At 42.9% G+C, this 18,703-nt stretch overlaps 1 protein-coding gene across 1 annotated transcript in view; it reads left to right on the top strand.

Moving 5' to 3' along the window:
- LMX1B (LIM homeobox transcription factor 1 beta) overlaps positions 1–18,703 on the top strand; it is a gene marked incomplete at its 5' end in the record, with an annotated part of 161,240 nt that overhangs the window by 128,182 nt on the left and 14,355 nt on the right. The window contains one exon of the mRNA XM_080401025.1: positions 1–18,703. This exon is cut by the window's left edge and continues 26,479 nt beyond it; it is cut by the window's right edge and continues 14,355 nt beyond it.

Below are 18,703 nucleotides of genomic sequence, written 5' to 3'. Positions count from 1 at the left end.
GCAGTAGACAACAGCCCCAAATGTGGATTTATTGCCCTGATATCAACTCCTTGGCTACCACCACCCACCAGTGAGTCCCTATGCTCAGCCTCAGACAACAATATAGGGGTTGGTGATTTCTGAGGTGCTTGACCTTGGCCAGCACAGCCCAGCAGCTTCCACCCATAGCTGTTCTGAAGGGAAGGAGTCGTTCCAGCGACATGAGCTGGTGCTGCGCAGGGGCAGGGAATCTAAGTGGCACTAACTCATTGCAAGAACCCCCAACAACCTGCATGTGATCAGTCACATGTCTGATCACTATCACTTTGATTGAATTGCTGCTGAGAAGTGTAGTCACCATTGCTTATCCTTGAAAATATCATTGTTTGTTCCATCATCCATTTCCTCCACAATTCTGCTTTGAATTTTTTCATGAAAATTTTTCATTTTTCAATAGCTCTTTGATCCCTAGCCTCCTACTTAGTAGCTTACAATTTGAAAATACTATATTGAAACAAAACTCATCATGAAAAAAGAAAAATACAGCCCTGATACTAAAAAAGAAAAAAGATACCCTGACATTTCCACTGGTCTTGCACTCTTCAGTAGTGCCAATAACTCAGAAACAGCAGAGAGCTGTAAATTAATTTTGCTAAACAAGAAGAGGGAAAAAGTTGTAATATGTAATAATATAAACAATAACTTACCAGAAAAAAGTGCCATCTCCAAATATTTGTTATTGCCTGTCCTGCTGAAAAGAGCTTGTTACTGCCACACACTCTTTACTAGGGCTTTGGCTGCTCCTCCGTGTTCTGGTAATGGTCTAGAAAAGACAAAGAGCAAGCTAGTTCCAGTCAGGTCAAATTAAGCTGGAAGCAATGAATACAATGAGGACACCAAAAAGAAGTAAGACCCAAGGAGTTAGAAGCAGAGCTTCTGGAAGTCTGTCCCTTTTTTTTGTTAACTTGGTGGGAGCATCCTGGGAGCTTAACCCAGCCTGATGGTAGAGGAATGACTTGAAACAGCACCGACCAAAGAGCTGTATGAAATAAGCACACAGTAATCATGGCAGAAAATCAAGAAACATGAGTCTGGGAAAGCTTCTACTACAAAAACCTGGTTATTACCTTTTATTCTGGAGAAAAAGAAGTTCTTTGCAGTTCACTTCAATTCCCAGGGCTCCTGAATTTGAGTTTATTTTTTAGAACCTTCTTTCTTGGCTTCTGTCTTTCATTTCCCTTGGGCAGCTTTTCTTTTTGATAGTGAAATATCATCTTAGTCCAAAGTTCCCTGTCAGATACTCCAGGATTTCTCTCTGTATTCCTATTTCTATTCTGCATTGCCTGTTGAACTCATTGTCTTATATACAGAGTGGGTGGAAGAAGCACTAACAGTAGGGATGGAAAAGTAGGGAGTGGGGCGTGGGGGTGCAGAAGCAAGGAGTGAAGTTTATTTTTAGAACAATTCGGATGACTACAGTCTCTGTTCTGACTTTGCAAGCTCAAGGCAGCCAGACCTTCCAACAACTGCATGCCCTGGGCAGTACCTGATTTCAGTAAAGATGCTTTTTGAAGGCAACAGCAAAAGAGAAAAAATTTAAAATGGGCTTTGGAGGAGGTGGCTTTGTGAACAGCAACTCAGATTGAGGGCTCCTGATGCTGTGTGACTTCTGCTAATTTCTTAGCTCTTCTTCACCTCATACATGCACTTCAAATCAGCATCGTGATTAGAGGTTATGCTGTCCTCATATGAGAGTTGTTGTTAATTGGATTATTGCAGTCCATATTTGCCACTGTTTCTGCAGTACAGATTCCCATCTATGTTAAGACTCCTTCACCTGGTAGCATTCCTAAATTTAAGAAATCAGTTTTACTGTCTGTATTAGTTATTACATTGATTGAAATAATACATTTAAAATATTTCAGTTATTGGCTGAACAGAGTGGGAAAGGGACCCCATGGGCAGCATGGCCCCACATGACGTGCGTGGCAGCAGGCTCCTCCAGCACTGAGCTGAGGTTTGCCCATGTACTGGTCCCACTCCCATGAGTGGGTCTCAGTTTTCCCGGGCAGTCGCCCACTGATACCCATCTGCCGGTGATGGGAGGATGCATCCCTCACTTACCAGGCATGTCCCTGTGGCAGTCCATGCTCCTTCCTGTTGCCAAGAAAAACAGCATTTCACCAACTTTCTGAATTTTGTTTTATTTTTGCTCTGACTGTCCTCAGTACACTCATTAGTTGGAGCCCTAGAATGAGCTGAAAATGAGTTACAGATGGGCACTGAGCACAACAGAATGCTACTATTTGTTCAAGACCCTTTATGTGCATGTCTCTCACCCAAAATACAAAACATAGCAAGAGCTGGCTCCACTGCTCAGTTAAAAAATAGAATAAAAAATACATTAATAGAATTAGGTGGATATACTTATATCTGATTTTTAGAAAACCTGTCTTGGAAGGGAAGGTGCCAAGTGCAGAAGCAAGTCAACAAGCAGGGAGGAGAGCCTGGGCTTGCTGCTGTGTCAGCTGAGCATACAGCACACACTGCAACATTAAACACTGTCTCGGTAACGTGTCCTTCTTGCTTTCCTCAGTCCAGGCCCTCCAGTCCCTGCTGCACCATGCATCTCACAGGGATACCCAAAGGGAGTGGTTAATCGTGTCTCATTGTGCCTCTGCATCAGCACTACAAGGACCTGTGCTACCGTGACCAGGATATCATTGCACCCCTCTAGAAGTTTGGCTCCTGGGTCCCAGCAGTGGCATGGCACTTCCAGGGCTGGCAGCAGGGCACTCACACATGTGGATGCAGTGACATGGCTGTGGGAGATGAAGGATTTCCCCCAGGTATCAGATAGCAGGCACAGTTGCTTTTCACTGATTAGTCATGGTCATACTTTCTAGACATCACCAACAACACAACAGTCTGGAGGCCATGGCCCCCACAAAAGCCCTGCACCACCTGCAACCTTCATGGATAGTCGTGCAATCTGTCCCCTGCCCCCTGTGTCCCCTTACACACAGTAGCATAGTCCACTGCAGTGCAGGCAAAGGGAAGGTCTTTTCTTAGAAGAGAATGGCATAGAATAAGATAGGATAGAATAGAATAGAATAGAATAGAATAGAATAGAATAGAACAGAACAGAACAGAATAGAGAATGGAATATAGAACAGAACAGAACAGGCTATTTCCTGGAAGGGACCTACAATGATCATCTAGTCCCACTGCCTGGCCACTTCGGGGCTGACCAAAAGTTACAGCATGGTAATTGTGCAAATGCCTCTTAAACACTGACAGGCATGGGGCATCGACCACATCTCCAGGAAGCCTGTTCTCGGGTTTGACCACCCTCTCAGTAAAGACACTTCTTAAGTGTCCAGCCTAAAACTCCCCTGATGCAGCTTTGAACCATTCCCAGGCATCCTGTCCCTGGATCGCAGGGACAAGAGCTCAGCATCTCCCTCTCCATGCCCCCTCCCTGGGAAGCTGCAGAGAACGATGAGGTTGCCCCTCAGGGAAGGTCAGTATCTTCCTGTGGAGCAGATAGCCACAAAAATCATATAGGAAATCAAAAGGAGAATTAAATGACATAACCATGCAAGTGAAGTTCACAGCCTTGAGGCCTGGCATTAAGTGAAATCGCATTTTTAACCAGGCGGATGTTTTATGCATTTTCTCTGAAGCAGGGCAGGGGCAAAGCACCACACAGACACCTGCTACCTGGCAGGAGGAGTAGGAAGTGGTCACTGTCTGTTCCCCTGCAGGAGCCCAACCTTTCTTTCTACTTCCAGTATCTTTCTACTTCCAGTACCAGTGCTTGCTTTCCTCTAAGCTTTCCATTGTGGTAAGAAAAAACTAGACTTTTGACCGAGTCCAGATGAATGCTCTATAAATAACAGTTATGGCTTCCACTGCCCGTTCAAATGTCAATGTTAGTGCATCTGTCACTGTGACAGGCTTGAACGTTGTACCTGTAGTAAGTGAACATAACTGTCACAAGGAGACATCTCCTATCGAGGCTGCTTCTGACAGTCCCATCATGTCCTAGTGTCTGGCATTTGAAGAACTGATGGAGTTTTCTTCCTCTTGTGGCCACGTCTTGCTCACGAGGTCTCTTCTAAAGGTATTGGCAAAAATATTTTTTTGCTGTTATCAAAGGATATTCCTCTATCCAACATATTTTCAACAGTTGGCATCAGAATTTAAATAACTGTAACCAAGATCAGAGTCTGAGTGAAGCACATGAACTTGGGTAAATTCATGTGGCAGTCCGGTGCGTACAGAGCACTCAGTAAATACACAGGATTCTGTTTTGTGCAGCTGCAGACACTAAAGTGTAGATAGCAGCCCAGCAAATAGATTTTGCAGCTTGTCTTTTTCATGACACTTTGTTAAATACATTATTGCTTCATCATCACTTGTGGTTTATTTTGGCAAGCCCACAACACACATTTCTCAAAGTCTTCTGTACCTTAATAAGTCCAAGCACATTTGGAACAGAGGAGGGAAGAAACTAGATGCATTGTGCACAACTGGTAACAGTTTCCTGCCACGCCTGATTAACGGAGTAAAACCAAAACAGCTTCTGTTGGAAGAGGTCCCATCCAAGGTATAGGTTGTGTAAATTGCCCTTAAGGAAAAAAGGAAAAAGGATGCTTGCTTTGGGGAATTGTAGTAGGTTTTGGGGTTATTTTTTTTTTGTTTTTTTGGTTTTGTTTTTTTTTTTTTTTGTGTGTGGGTTTTTTGTTTTGTTTTTTAAGGTTTGTCTTATTATTTTTTTCAACAAATAGTTTGATTTTACTATGAAAGAGGAGAGGAGGGAGTCCTGCCAAGCAGGACTGGGACAGTGGTTCTGCTGCTACATTTCCTGCCAGCACAACTCTTCTGCAAGCAGGAGTGGATATCCTGGAGCATGTGCCTTGTACATCCTTCCGTGCAGAGCCCATGGACTGCACAGGGTTCACACCGATGTGACGCAGTGGTACAAAGGGTGGGTGGTAAGACATGGTATTTAGAGATGGGGGAACTACCTCTTTACCAGTCTAAACATGACTCTGAACAGACAGGAAAATTCCTACCTCCTACCCCTCTTCATTTCATCATGCTTGGTTAAATGATGCATGAAACCCTGTCACAAAATTGTGCCCATTTATGTGCCAACCACTGCCTCTTTTCTGTACATTTATTTCAAAGAAAAAGTATTTGAGTTGAAGTAGCCAATCCTCTTTATTACCCCTGCTCACCACCTTTTTTAGCAGAGGTAAAAAACAATTTTTATTCATGCAGCAGGTTTCTTTCCATTCATTCTGGCATCTACTCCTTACTACAATGCTCTTAAAATCGTACATTGGAAAACATCTTTTAAGTCTTGCAGTGTATAGTTAGCATTAATAGCAATTGGCAGCTGTGTCATTTTACACAAGGTTGTTATCCTCTCTTATTACCATCTGTAAATATTTCCTTGCCTACCAAGGCAGCTTCAGTTTGACACCACTATCAGAGCCAGATACCGTCAGCAGAATTGGTACCTTCATGTACAATTGTGGTTTCTTTTGAATCCAGTTATAAGATGCACTTGAAAATCCAAGAAATTAAGTGGCTTCCTACAGAATTCTTTTGCTATAGTCCATCTTCTGTTCCTATAGCTCTTGATGTTTCATTGCTGAATTGTTTTAAAATGCTTGCAGAAATTGCTGCTGTGCTCATGGATGTGTAAGGGCTCTCCTTCCAGCTGTCACTCAGTGAGCAAACACACTGCCTATGAAACATCGGCCAGCACAGTTGTCCAGTTTCCTCAAGTGCCTCTGCTGGCTGCAGCTAAACCTTGAGAAACTTGTGCCGTTGAACAGTTAGCCAAGCCTACAAATGCTCTGCCAGGCCTTTGATTATCTTTGCCAGAAATGCATAGCGATTTGTAGTTTCCTAAAATTAGGTGCTAGATGCTTCCTGGGCACTCCTAGAAGACGCTCGGCTCACAGGTAAAGGAACCTGCCTTAGTGGTGGGGGGGGAAGGGATTGCAGGCTGTATTCCGGAGGGGGAGATGCTGAACACGTAACCTTAATATACAAATGATGAAAGACAAGAAGGAAAGAAGAACCCTATTTTGTTTCTAGCCACGACGGACATATAATAAACTTATGTTATTTCCATAGCACTCCGACGGATTTCCTTACCTCCCTTTTCATGGCACTTTCCAGAACATAGCTGGAATCTGCAGGCCAGAGCAATATCAGGCAGGACAGTTGGAGACGTTCCCTCAGATTGTTTCAGCTTGGGAAGATACTGCTTTGTGATCACAGCAGCTGGAAGTATCAGGAGCTGAACTGTGGCGGGGAGAACAGTGTTGTAGTTACATGCATAAAGTTTTATAAAGTCTTCAATGTATGTGCCTTGTCAGAATTTACAACAATTTAAGGTGCTTATTATTCCTCCAGGCATGAAACTCATAAATATTACTCAGTGCTATTTGTCATTGGCTTCTCTGTCATGCATAAAGTAAAATTAAATACTTATCTCTATATCGTTAACGTATTAAATATTAGGATTTATGGGGTTTGAGATCTTACTTGCTCTGAGAACATTAACTTCCTGATGAAAGATCTAAATGCAAATAGAAGGAACGCCAAAATACCCTGGAACATAATTAAGGATACTGAGGTGCGAAGAAGCCCCAGGCATAAGAATGTGCAGTTTTCGTGTTTCCACTTTCACGGTGGGCTAGTTTTCTCTGTTCCACATTTCTATCCACCCGATGTGCCACCTTGTTTCTTTATAACTGGCTGTCAGGTTAAAAAAATTTAAGTGCATTCTTACACGGATTTTCAGAGAAAAAGTGTTCCTGGCCTAAAACATAATCATATCCTTGCTATCTGTGCTGGGAAACAGCAATTCAGTGGTGCCAAGAAGATTAAAAAAAATCATAGATGACTCTTTACATATGAAGAAAAATTCCCTTGGTAGCTTTACTTGATTTGTTGCTATTGTTGCTACTCAAGGGTTCCTGCAAACATGCATTGAATAGGGACTTCTAAAAAATCTGTATTTCTGCAGCATAATAGAAACACTTTCTGTGCTGTTGTATAGCTCTAACTACATCTGCATGCTATTTTGTCCAGCCAGTGCAGAACAATCACCATGTACTCACCTGTTCCCATATCAGCAAATACAGATATTTAAAATGTAAACATCTGAGCCACAGCTGATCAAAAAAGATAAAGAAAATTAAAGAAATACCATCCAATGAAGAACTTTCTGTAAAAAAACCAGGGAGATGGCATCTCTGACAAGATAAAAGGACATAGGAGTTCCCAATATTTTGGAAACTAGGAGCTATTAAACATTTTTCAGAAGCTGGGTGAAAAATTCCAAGTGTTTCTACAAATGGTGCTTCAGTTTGCACCAATTCCCCCCTTAAGAACAACATTTTCCAGTTTGAAGCGTCATTCTGTTAAGAATGACAAAGGACACAGAATTCTGCTTTGTTTCTCATCATGTTGGTGTTTTTTTCTGAAGAAACCTGAATGTGGTGATCCATTAGGAAATATGTACAGCTCCTGCTGTATATTTCCGTCCTGTCACAACACAAAGTTGTCGGTGCAGTCTTTGAGCAAAATTTTGTTTTCAGCAACATCTGTTATTGTCAGAACAAGAGATGCTTCACTCCTGGTACCATGATGCTACAATATGGGATATGTTCCTGCATACCTGAACTTAAAAAAAAAAAAAATCAGGACAGTCAGTTTTGCTTATTAAAAAATTGCCATTGTTATTGTGGTTTCAGTTGGGATTTTTTGGATTTTTTCACAGTGGTGATGTATCTACATGATAAAAAATACAGTTTTCCCTTTGGATCAGCCATGCTAGAAGGACTGCGGTTTTCATTTGTCCTGCCGATCCATTTTCTATGAATAGAGCCACCTATCCGATGACACTTTTAAAAATCCACTTTTAGTAAAGATTTTTCATGTCAAACTTGATTTTTATATCAAAAGCTCCACACTAAACTCAGTTCTGTTACTTTTTTCCCTGTGTCTGCTAGCTTTTTCTATAATGCACACATACAGGCAAACAACCAACCTGAACTTTGCAGGCATAGCCTTAAATGGTGCTGAAAGGCTTGCTAGCTAAAACCCATAAGGGGCTACTAAAAATAATTTTTAACTTTTTCCATTTGTCCACTTCCATGAATTTGATTAAGTTAATGGATGTATGTAGGCATTCATTTTGATACTACGGTTTTAAATGAGGGTGGGAGGGGGTCAGACAATGTTGTGCATCTATATAATTTTATTCAGTGAATTAATCCTTGTGAGAACAAGGTTCTTAAAATGTGTCTTATTTTCCCATAGTGTCTGTCAGTTTTCTGACAGAAGCCATAGGGTGGATATAAGCCTATGCTATTGATGCTCACCAAGGCTGTCCCTCTATAGCATTGTGCAGACATCTGCCAGGGGGTTTTATGGACTGAGAGACTGGCCTCAGAAGGAGATGGTGCACATAATGGTGGCAGAAAATGCTGTTTAGCACAATGAAAGTGCCCGTGTCCATCTCGAATTGCATGACTAAGACATAATGCAGGTGGATGCCGCATTGTGTCATGTCGCAAGCTAACTTTATGCATCAGAAAAGACATGTTTCTTGGATAAAGTTGAGAGCGAAGAAGAGATCTGGCACTGCTCATGTGCTTTCATAGTAGGCAAACCTTGCAGAAAACTAACATGAACTATGACACCCACAGGCATGAGACATGAGGATGCCTTCAGGGCACCTCGGGCAGATCCAGCTGGTACTGCTGCTTAGCCTCCACTCGGATCACGTCCTTTCTTCTTCGGCATATTTCTCCCTGAAGGCCCTATTTAGGCAGCCAAAAAACCTTTACACCCTGATGCTGCTTCCCTACACACGTACATTTGCTACTTCACCACAGGACACCTTCACAGTCTCGTTGGAGGTTTCGGGAGCAGGCTCTGGCTGGAGCCTCACCGGGGTGTGTAAAACAGCCTCGAAACCTGCCTTTGTCCTCTTTATAGCTGAGGCCAAGCTGTGTCCCAGAAGCAATGTTGGTGGCCTGTTCTAAAGCACAAATCTAACTTATCAGCATTGTAACATCTTGCATCTCATCCCAAAGGACTAACAGAGGTATTTTTTCCAGAAGACATTTTCTACTCTACCTTGTTCTAGTTAATTTAAATGTCCTAGTTATAATTTAAATGTCTAGTTAATTTAAATGTTCTCCACCCTTTGCTTATGAGACTTTCTCACAGCCCAGGAGAGCTCCCTGCCAGCCCAAGGTTTGCCATTATTCATTCCTTTCATCGTTCCTGCTTTTACGATCCTAAGTAATTCCTCTCCCACTTACATGTAGGCCATAACGTCTCATCTCTGAAGCCAACTAACTTCTGCCACTTTTCTCATCTCCCTCTTGGCCTATTTTTATTACAGTTTGATTCTTGCTAATATTTGTAACTCTTTCCATTTAAGTGCAATTAAGTAATTGTATTAATCACTCTATGGAAAAAAACACAAGTTAATGAGTTTGAACTTCACACCAATTGTTGAAAAACCCGAGCTGATCCTCCCCACGGCTAATGAGAAGCAAAGAACAGTGACGAAGGCACCACTGCCACTGTTCACCTACTGTACCACTCCTTATGCCGTAAAGCTGTTCCCACTTCTGCTCATCTGCGTTTACTTGTCAATACTGCATTCAGCCAGCATGAAGTCTCTTTAGCTAAAACATGCCAGGTACCAGAGCCACATCGTGCCATTTGAATGTCAGCTCCCTCCATGGCCCAGATACAGCACTCAGAAAAAGCGGGCAGACACTGTCGCTTGCTTTCTCTCAAGGCAGTTAGGAAGGAGAACTCACAGCATTTCGTGGTAAGATAAATACCAAAATAGACTTGCTAGATCTGTGCAAAGGACTAGCAGAACTTTGCGCTGTCCTCCACGAGCGAGCGGCAGCCAGTTATCACCTGAATAAAAACCACTTGACAGATGGATACACTCCTCCTTATCTTGATAGAAGTACCTTTCTCAGAGGTTACTATGTGGTGCTAGGAACTGGTTTATCAGACTGTCAGAGGGGTTCAAAAACTACTCCTGTGTATGGATTTAAAGTATGCTAGCCCTGACTTCAAAATAGTGATCGTCCCCACATAGCTCGTCTCTCTTAGCTTTCTGCAGGTTACATCACCAGTGCTGCGTTTGGGACAATCTCTTGAACCCACCCAGCCTCTGCCCTGAGGTGCCTCCGGAGAGTGCCCTGCGTGCAGGGCCACCAGCCCAGACTGTGCTGCGTCTCTGAGGGGCTTCCCAAACCTGTGGTAGGGTTTCTCAAGGCTGCATTGATCTCCTTGTGATCAGCAAAATGCCTCTCTTGAAAACCTCGCTCTAATCTGCCGGAGTTTATGCAGCTCAATTTATTGACAAGCCAAATTGCCCTCCTGATCCAGGCTTTTGTTGTAGGTACATGTGATAAGGACTGCCTTTTTGAGGGAAGCAGGATGTGGCTGGCAGCTGACTTTAGCTCTGGTTTGTCTCTGTCTTATTTTCCAGGTTTAGAAAAAACAGCCATGTTTTCTCCAGTTACTTGTACTGTGCACAGATTAAGCATTTTTACTATATATTTATAACTAAAAGAATAATGACTTATTCACATGACCAGAGTCTTTTTAAAAACTAAAGAATCTTGAAAAATTTAAGCCCCTGTTGTTTATTTGGACATTAGTTTATAAAATCAAAAATGAATACTAAAATGCCAGCGATGTGATTTTCAGTATACCAGTCTTCTCTTTTAAGAAGGTCTTTTCTCATTCCATGCATTACGGATGTTTAATTGAAAGGTTACACACAGGGTCATCAACAAGGCTCACAATGCCTCTAGCCTTACAATACACTTCACTTCAAAGGGATTGGCTGCATTCCTGAGCCTTGTACCAATAAGCACTAATAACACTGAAAAATGAAAACTGAAACAGATGTCTCCAATAGCATTGATTCTTATTAGCTGTTCACAGCTATTCTTACACCTCTAGGCATAACGAAGCAAAGCCTGCGTGCTGGGTGTGCGGCTGCAGAGGGCCTTGGTAATGCCGTTGGAATGCTCCCCTTTGCTGCTGCTCGCTGCATTCTTGACAGACTGTCTCCATTATAATCTTAAGAAAACTTCTTTAAAATGTAATTTAAAAATGCATCAAATATGTAAGCTATTACTTAATGCGGACAGGATTTGACAGTAACATGTATTTCTTAAAATTAACTGTGAAAAAAAGCAATCGAATGTACGTTAGAAAGATGGAACTGAACGGCACATTTATCTGTGCCTCGCTGCAGATCCTAAAGCTGTTTTGACCACCCAGAAAGAGCTCAGGGCAGCTCTGTGGCAAGAATGGTGATCAATAGGTAAAAAAAGGTGTTGTGCATACTACTATGCTGTAAATACCCCAAGCAGACAAGTAATAGACATCAATTCTTTATGCAATCTATTCAGTGAACAGAAGTGAAACAGGTTCGGTATAACTCACAAGTGCAATGAGTATCTGTGCCCCTGCACACAAAACCAAAGCCTAAGACACATACTTATTTGGCTTTGCAGAGCTTCCTTGTCTGCCTGGTTTTCTAACACATTTTTGCTCTCAGACATCATCTTTCTACTTGGGATAAAGGGCAGCCATGACAGACATGAAATAATCTAGAGGGAACAGATTTTAACCTCATTTAACACATGGACAATGGAAGCTGCTCCTGCTGAAGGACTAGACAACATTTTTATTCTGAAGGTTGGTAGAGCGACAGCAGCTTTCAAAGTGGACCCGCAATCTGTGTGAGAACAGGAAATGCAGAGCTAACACAGGGGTGCTGAGAGGGATGACATGAGCAAAGCAGTGGGCTGTGCCCAGGTTTGCAATCCCACTTGTGCACTTACACAGGTGCCAAGGATTCACACCTCTCCAGTGCTGGCAGAGTTCTGAGTATTCACTGAGTTTAAGTCTGAAAATTTGGGGTTGCAATATACCGCGTATTCAGGCCCGCACACCTCCTCTCCCTGCAGAGGAGCCAGTACAAGGGATGACTGTGTTTTGCTGTGGATCTCTTCAGAACTAGATCCACTGTCAAAGTGACCAGTGAAAAGATAGGGCTGAATACTATACAAAGCATCCTCCCACTCCTGCATCTCTCTTCCCTGAAGACCTCCATGTTTCTCTGAAGACCATTTTATACCTTCAAAATGTTAAGTCCAACTTAACCCTGCACCTGAAAGTAAACCTGAAAATCACCCTCGGCCCTCAAAGTGACAGAGCAAAGCTGGGAAAGAAAGGAAATGGTGTCTATCCTGTGCAGCTGAGTGCTGTGCTAAAAGTATCATCCATAGAAAGTTCTAGATTCCGTAAAAATTGTATGCATTCATCACACTGTGGAAGAAAAGCAGGAATCTGGTGTGATATGCCTGTGAAAACTTCCTTGATCTGTGCTGAGATTTTCAGACAAGATAGAGCTCCTGACTGTCCATTTCAGCCAACACCTGTCCACCTCGACCATTGCATCATCTTCAAGATACATCTCTGCTCACTGTCTGGTTCAGCATGGTAATTTAGGGCACTGAACAAACGCAGCAGCTCTTCCTCATGCATGTTCTGACGTTAGGGAATTCAGCGCAATCAAATCAAGATGCTGTGCTCTGCCAGTGATGGTGACTTTGCCTGTGCATGCACTGTCTGACCACTCAGTAGTGCATTCTTCCCTCAGATGAAGAATGCTATCACACAACATACCATTTAACCAGACCAATTGTAAAAGTCACTTCTGGAATATTAAGAATGGTCCTGTGATGCCTGCACAGGTCTGCAGGGATTGTTCAGCTTGCTCGAGGGGAGGAGTTCATGGCATTTGTTGTACGCTGCACCACACAGAACACATAATTTGACTTTTCAGAGAATACCCCTGAAGGGAAACATCATTCAAATGGCAGAAAAGGGAGGGGACCTTTTCCATGGAGGTTGTGCACCAATGACAGGCTCAGATACATCAAAACGATCAAAAACACCGCTGCAAGAGTTTTCCTACTGTTCAGTACTCGCTGTTGTGAGGATAAAGGAAAAGGACATCCATCTGCAGCTACAAATACATGTAGCTGCATTTCAACTATGAAAATTTATCTTCAGGGGGAAAACCAGGTTTTGTTTTGGTAGGTGTCCATAGAAATGTGAGCTCGTTCTTGTAGGTTTTACCAGTGGCTTCCAGTTCCATACACAGAAATGTTTCTGCACCCAAGTGAGCCTGGGGAAAAATTTGCTGCTCACAGATGTAGATAAACGGTGTTCTGCCTGAGCTGGGGTCAGAACAGAACTCCAGTATCTTGCATGGCTACCAGCTCCCTTCTGCTTCAGATCAGCTTGGTGCACTCATTCAGGACAATCCAAGAGGCTCTGGAGCACACTGAACAGCTGATTCTCTCTGTTTCCTTTTAGCTGCCAGTCCAAAATATTTTCTGTCAGTAAAGGTTACACAATGAGGTGGATCCAGATGCTTCATCCAGATGATGCATAAAATTCAGGAAATTCAAATACACATCTGGTTACTAAAAAAGCAGTAATAAAAGCAGAATTTATTATTAATAAACAAAGAATCATTTTTTCTTGCTTAATGTAGAGGTTGCTGGTGCAGGTAGTATCAAGATCCTTGATATTAGGGTGTCCCACTCCCCGCATTACAGACTTAAATCTATGAGCCTTGGCTCTGCTGTTGCCACTTCCAAAGCAATACTGTGATAAAACATAAATGGGCAATGGAGAAAGGGCCATGTCAGCTGAACTGACCAGGACCGTAGAGCTCTTGGCTGATTATCAAGAATACCAATAGAAACATCTGATATTTTAGTAAAATTGGTCTGGAGGAAAATGGCAGCAGCCTGTACCCACTAGCTACTGAGATGAGAACTGTGCCCGGTTAATCCTGCCGTCGGCTCTATCCCGCACAGCCACGGTGGTTTCAGAAATTCCTGTGCACCCCTCTGCAACACCAACCATGTAACTGGGCAGCATACAGTTGTGCTTGTGATCTGTGGAGACACCAAAAGGTCGCAGCATTCAGGGCAGCCAGTGCACCCATAGCCCGGACACTTCTGGTGAAGAGGGCAAGGTGTAAGAGTTAAAAACAAATGCATTAAAAGCAAGTTAGAAAGAGCCAGACAGAAATAGTGTTGCAGCATAGAACAGACTTTTCCCTCCCTTTGGGTGGAGGGTGCAGAGAGGCTGTCACAGGTGTGGGTCCCAGGTGGAGGGCAATGTGCCCCCACCCCGCCGCTCCCCCTGCGGAAAGCCCGGCTGGCTCTGCCACGGGAGCTGCTGCGCTCTGAGCTGGGACCAGCCAGCCTCGGCCCTCGCTCAGCAGAGCTACACCAGCAGCCACCCACCCGTCTGCAGCTTGCCTGCTGTTCAGAAATGTGCTGTAGTACACGCAAAATACATTCTGAACATCATCGTAAATTCTGGGTTGTATCAACAGGCAGGAGAAGGCAGTGAATGCGTTTTGAATACACATTGAATCAGCAGTATAGATGGTTTTGATCATACTGATAAAATAATTAGTACTGGAAACATGTTCAACTGCTTCACGGCTATCTAGACATTTGAAATACTGACACCTGCATACCCTTCTGTTTGTGGCAGGGAGAAGGTGCATAATGCCTGCACCTCTCAGTTGTCATGCTGCTGCTTCTTGCCTGCACAGTGCAGCTCACGCTAAAATTACCACAGGGAGGAAAACTGCTTAAGTCTTCTTGCCTGCCCTCGAGCTCACCTGCTTCAGCTGTTCTTGCATCTCGACAGCCCAGTCTGTTCATGGGTAGAAAAGCTTAAGCTATGGGCCACAGCCAGGGAACAAAGCTCGCTCAGAAAGAGCTAACATGCAAAAATAATGGATGCAAATTATGCTGGAAGCAGAAAGGCTGCCAGCGAACTTTCAGAGCTCCTGCTGGAGCTGCTGGAGTACGTTGGTACTCAGGTGAAATAAAGAAGGATTTTAATGTCCTAAGTGACTATTAATGCAATAGAAAACAGTGTAACAGACTGATAAACGGAAACAGAGACCCTGGAGAAGGATGTCTTGGCAATCACAACTCCATAGAGGAATACACCCAGGAAGCAGCGCAACCAGGGAACAATTGTACACAGATTTGCAAAAACCCAAGAAAACAGGCCGGAGAGAAGGCTTGAGTGAGTGAGAAAATTGATCCCCTTTGACTCCACTGTGTAAGAAAGAAACAGAACTATTCACTAATTCTTAAATAAGAAGACTGAATTTAAATACTTTTGCTTGACTCTGAACGTTCCCTTTTAGTAGACGTGATCTGCAGATTCCTGAATAGTGGCTCAGTGGGTCACAGTATATTGGAGTTGCTTTCCATCATGTTCACAAAGGTGATCTGAACTAGGTTTTTACTTTAACCTTTCAAGACTCAAACTTTTCTTTCTACCCATACTCCCTGCCACCATTAAAACTATCTAAACATGACTTGGGACGAGAGGTTCTCAATTACACCCTGACATTTGCAGTGGTTCTGCCAACCATGTACCAGACCCTTTCCCCCTCTGCTTTCCCTTTTCCTAATGCCGGAGTTATTCTAAAGGCTCCACGGTGATGAAAAGCACAGTGAAGGAGGAAACAAAGATGATTGCATCAACCAAGAGACCTTTCAGAGAACACACATTTTTTGGGTCCATTTGGATCCGTTTGTAAGTAACAAGTGGAGTATGACTCAACTAGTTGGATGGAGCTCCACATAGATGGAAGGATTTAGGACTTAAGTAGAAGTAAAAAAAGTTGCAATGACTTGTAAAACATGTCTGTTGGTTCTTGGCTTCAGCCATCCCCACTTCTCTCTGTAAAACCCATTCCACAAGCTCTGCATTGGGTTATATCCCAAATGAGATTATTTTACACACAGCTATATTTAATTTGCAGTGAGGGGAACACCTTGGTTTGTTTTATGTCCACATGCCTGTTTAATTTGGCTTCTGATTATTTAATGTCACTGCTGCAGAGGTAGCTTTTATGAGGCACAAAAGAAAATTTAATGAAAATTATTCACAAGCCCAACTTCTGACTAGTAAAACGAAGAGTTTAGTGTAAGAGGCGAAGTCCCCATCTGGTACTTCTCTTTCAAAAGAACAGCCCACATGAAGGATTTATTGTGACATTACAATGCTTGATGTCAAATAATCTAGCCAGAGGAACAATATTGCCCTAAAGAGAGCCATCAGGCCCTGTGTGACATGGGTATTTGAAGGGATTAACTACACTTAAATCAATATGGGCAATGAAAACAGAAATAACCAATCTCTTAGCTGCTCAATTATTTAAGAGTGTCTTTAGTCCCCACAGAATGGAATTAAACGCTTGTTTAAAAGGACTGACAATTAAATCTATTCCTTTAATGTCAAGATAAGGATGTGGGATCCTAGACTGCGGTATGGCATGAAAGAGTGACATTTCAGAGAGGCACAGGCGGAAGGGCCATTAGGGTGCTGAGTGGCGAAGGGCTTTCCGCGGGGAGGACCTGTCCATCCCGGCTGGCACGGCTGGCACGGCTGCACATGGTGCACGGGGCCAGACAGCACCACATCTGCTTCCCCAGGTGTGCCGGTGCCCTGCACCCGCCAGTGGGCTGGGCTCTGGCAGCAGCTCCCATAGCAGCTCCGGCCCCTGCTCCAACCCCACTGTGCACATGCAGTGAGGTCTTTGTGAAAGGTGGCATCCAGATACAGCTTTTTAGCTGTCCCTTTTCCTTCCTAGTGCTGTGTTTTAGGAGTATAAAATGCAGGGTTTAAAATTCAGAGTACTAAGGACTAGGTGTTATTTCAGGTGATAATGTAAACGTAAGACCATTTAATTGAAGTGGGCTGACAATTTCCCAGTTATTTGAGTTTTGGAAAGTTTGCCTGATCTATCCCCATTTTTTTCTTAAGATTTTTTTTTTTAAGATGTTTTACAGAGCAACCACTCTGACCTTTCATGATGATACTATTTCTCCTGAGGTGTTTGTTCATCTCAAATGCAATGAAGAAATTCCTGGTGTGGAAAATTTTAATAAGAAGTTCTGTTTTCAGATGATAGAAAGGAGGTAACAGAAGCAGGATGTATGCAAAGCATTGGACGTTCATCCATCATATTGCAAATACCCTAGGCGACAGGAAAATATCAGATGCCTGCATGCCTTCAGTTAGAGTTCCTGGCCAGAAAAGCTGAAAGATGTTCTTAAATTAGAGGCAACCCAACGCACTAAGAATTCATGAAAAGGAAGAAGTTCTAGTGCTAGTTGTCCATCATGAATTTCAGTTTTTCAAAGGCCTCTCTGAGTTGCAAGACAGTAAAAAAAAGCCTGATTCTTGTTTTCTAGGCTACTTCACAACATGGCAAATGAATGCAGAAGCCCTTCTGCTCTGGTGTATGACTAACATGCGAAAGTCATTCTCAGTGCGCCATGCTGACTTCTTGCTGCTGTTGAGCTCCGAGTCACTATAGACAAGCTCTTCTTCCTAGGTCTTCCATCCCTTTTTTGCATTTTCTATCTGTCCATTAAAATATCACTGTGGTTGAACATGGTCGTTTCTTTCAGCTAGAAAAAGAAGTGCAGTCCAGAAAAGCTGATATTTTTCTAAGTATTTTTTTAAAACAGTTTGTGAAAACATATTGCAGAAAATCATTACTCATGATTTTTGTCTTGACACTTATAAGCATAATAGCTTGGAGGTATTGTTGATTAATGATTTCTAGTTCCTCTGATGTTCTTGTACTAACTTGTCCACATTTCAAAGTCATAGAGTAAGGTGCAAAAAAAAAAAAAAAAAAAAAAAGAAAAAAAGAAAAAAAGACAATTGTCACTTTGTAACCAGAGACTGTGGATTTTATGGCTTATATGTGCCCTGACAGCTTTGCATGCAATTCTCAACTTCAACACTCTTACTATTGATCAAATGGCTGTGATGCTGCTATGTTGAGCCTCACCCTCAGCACATGTCTGGTTTTGTGGTCACCCTGCTGGTTATTTTCATGCCATTATTTTGCTGATCATCACCAAATGATTTATTTCCTCATCTTCTGCATCAGTGTTACAGTATTACACAGCTGTTCATTCTTCTTTAGCGCATTTAAATCACTTTCTTTGCCCTTCTTGCCCTATTACTCCTTAAACATTTTGCAACGGCTTCACCGTTGCTTTGGCACACATCTTTCAGACACACATGAGCCCATCTAAACTGCAGCTTTACTGATGTTGCCATCATTATTATCTGCCCTGAAAGGCCGACAGTCTTGGTATAAGATGATTCACAACAGGTAAAGATCACAAAGATCTGCAGAACATAAGGTAACAATGAGACGATCCTAGTCCACATGGTCAGATGTAGTCGCAGCACATCTGCAGCCTAAGCACTGTCGATATTTTTATAGCTACAGACGCATATTTGACATAGTAGTCTGTGCCTGTAATTGCACATGTGCATGGGGAGAGAGTGCAAAGAGCTGCCCTGCAGAGAGAGCTGGGCACGCTCCTCAGACCATGGGGAAGGTGCAGCGTTAGTGCCTCACCAGGTGAAGGGGGAAGCTCTGGCATGGCACCTGCTTCACCAGCAAGTACAGGTGGCTGGGTGAGAGCTTCTCTGTCCCTTTTCCAGTCCTTTGGAATGATATTGTTAAACCCCATTGTTTCATGGGCTGTTC

Source organism: Falco punctatus (assembly GCF_963210335.1).
Source record: "Falco punctatus genome assembly, chromosome: 9".
Lineage (NCBI taxonomy): Eukaryota > Metazoa > Chordata > Aves > Falconiformes > Falconidae > Falco > Falco punctatus.
Note: the sequence above shows the minus strand (reverse complement) of the source record. Positions and strands in the feature narration are given on the sequence as shown.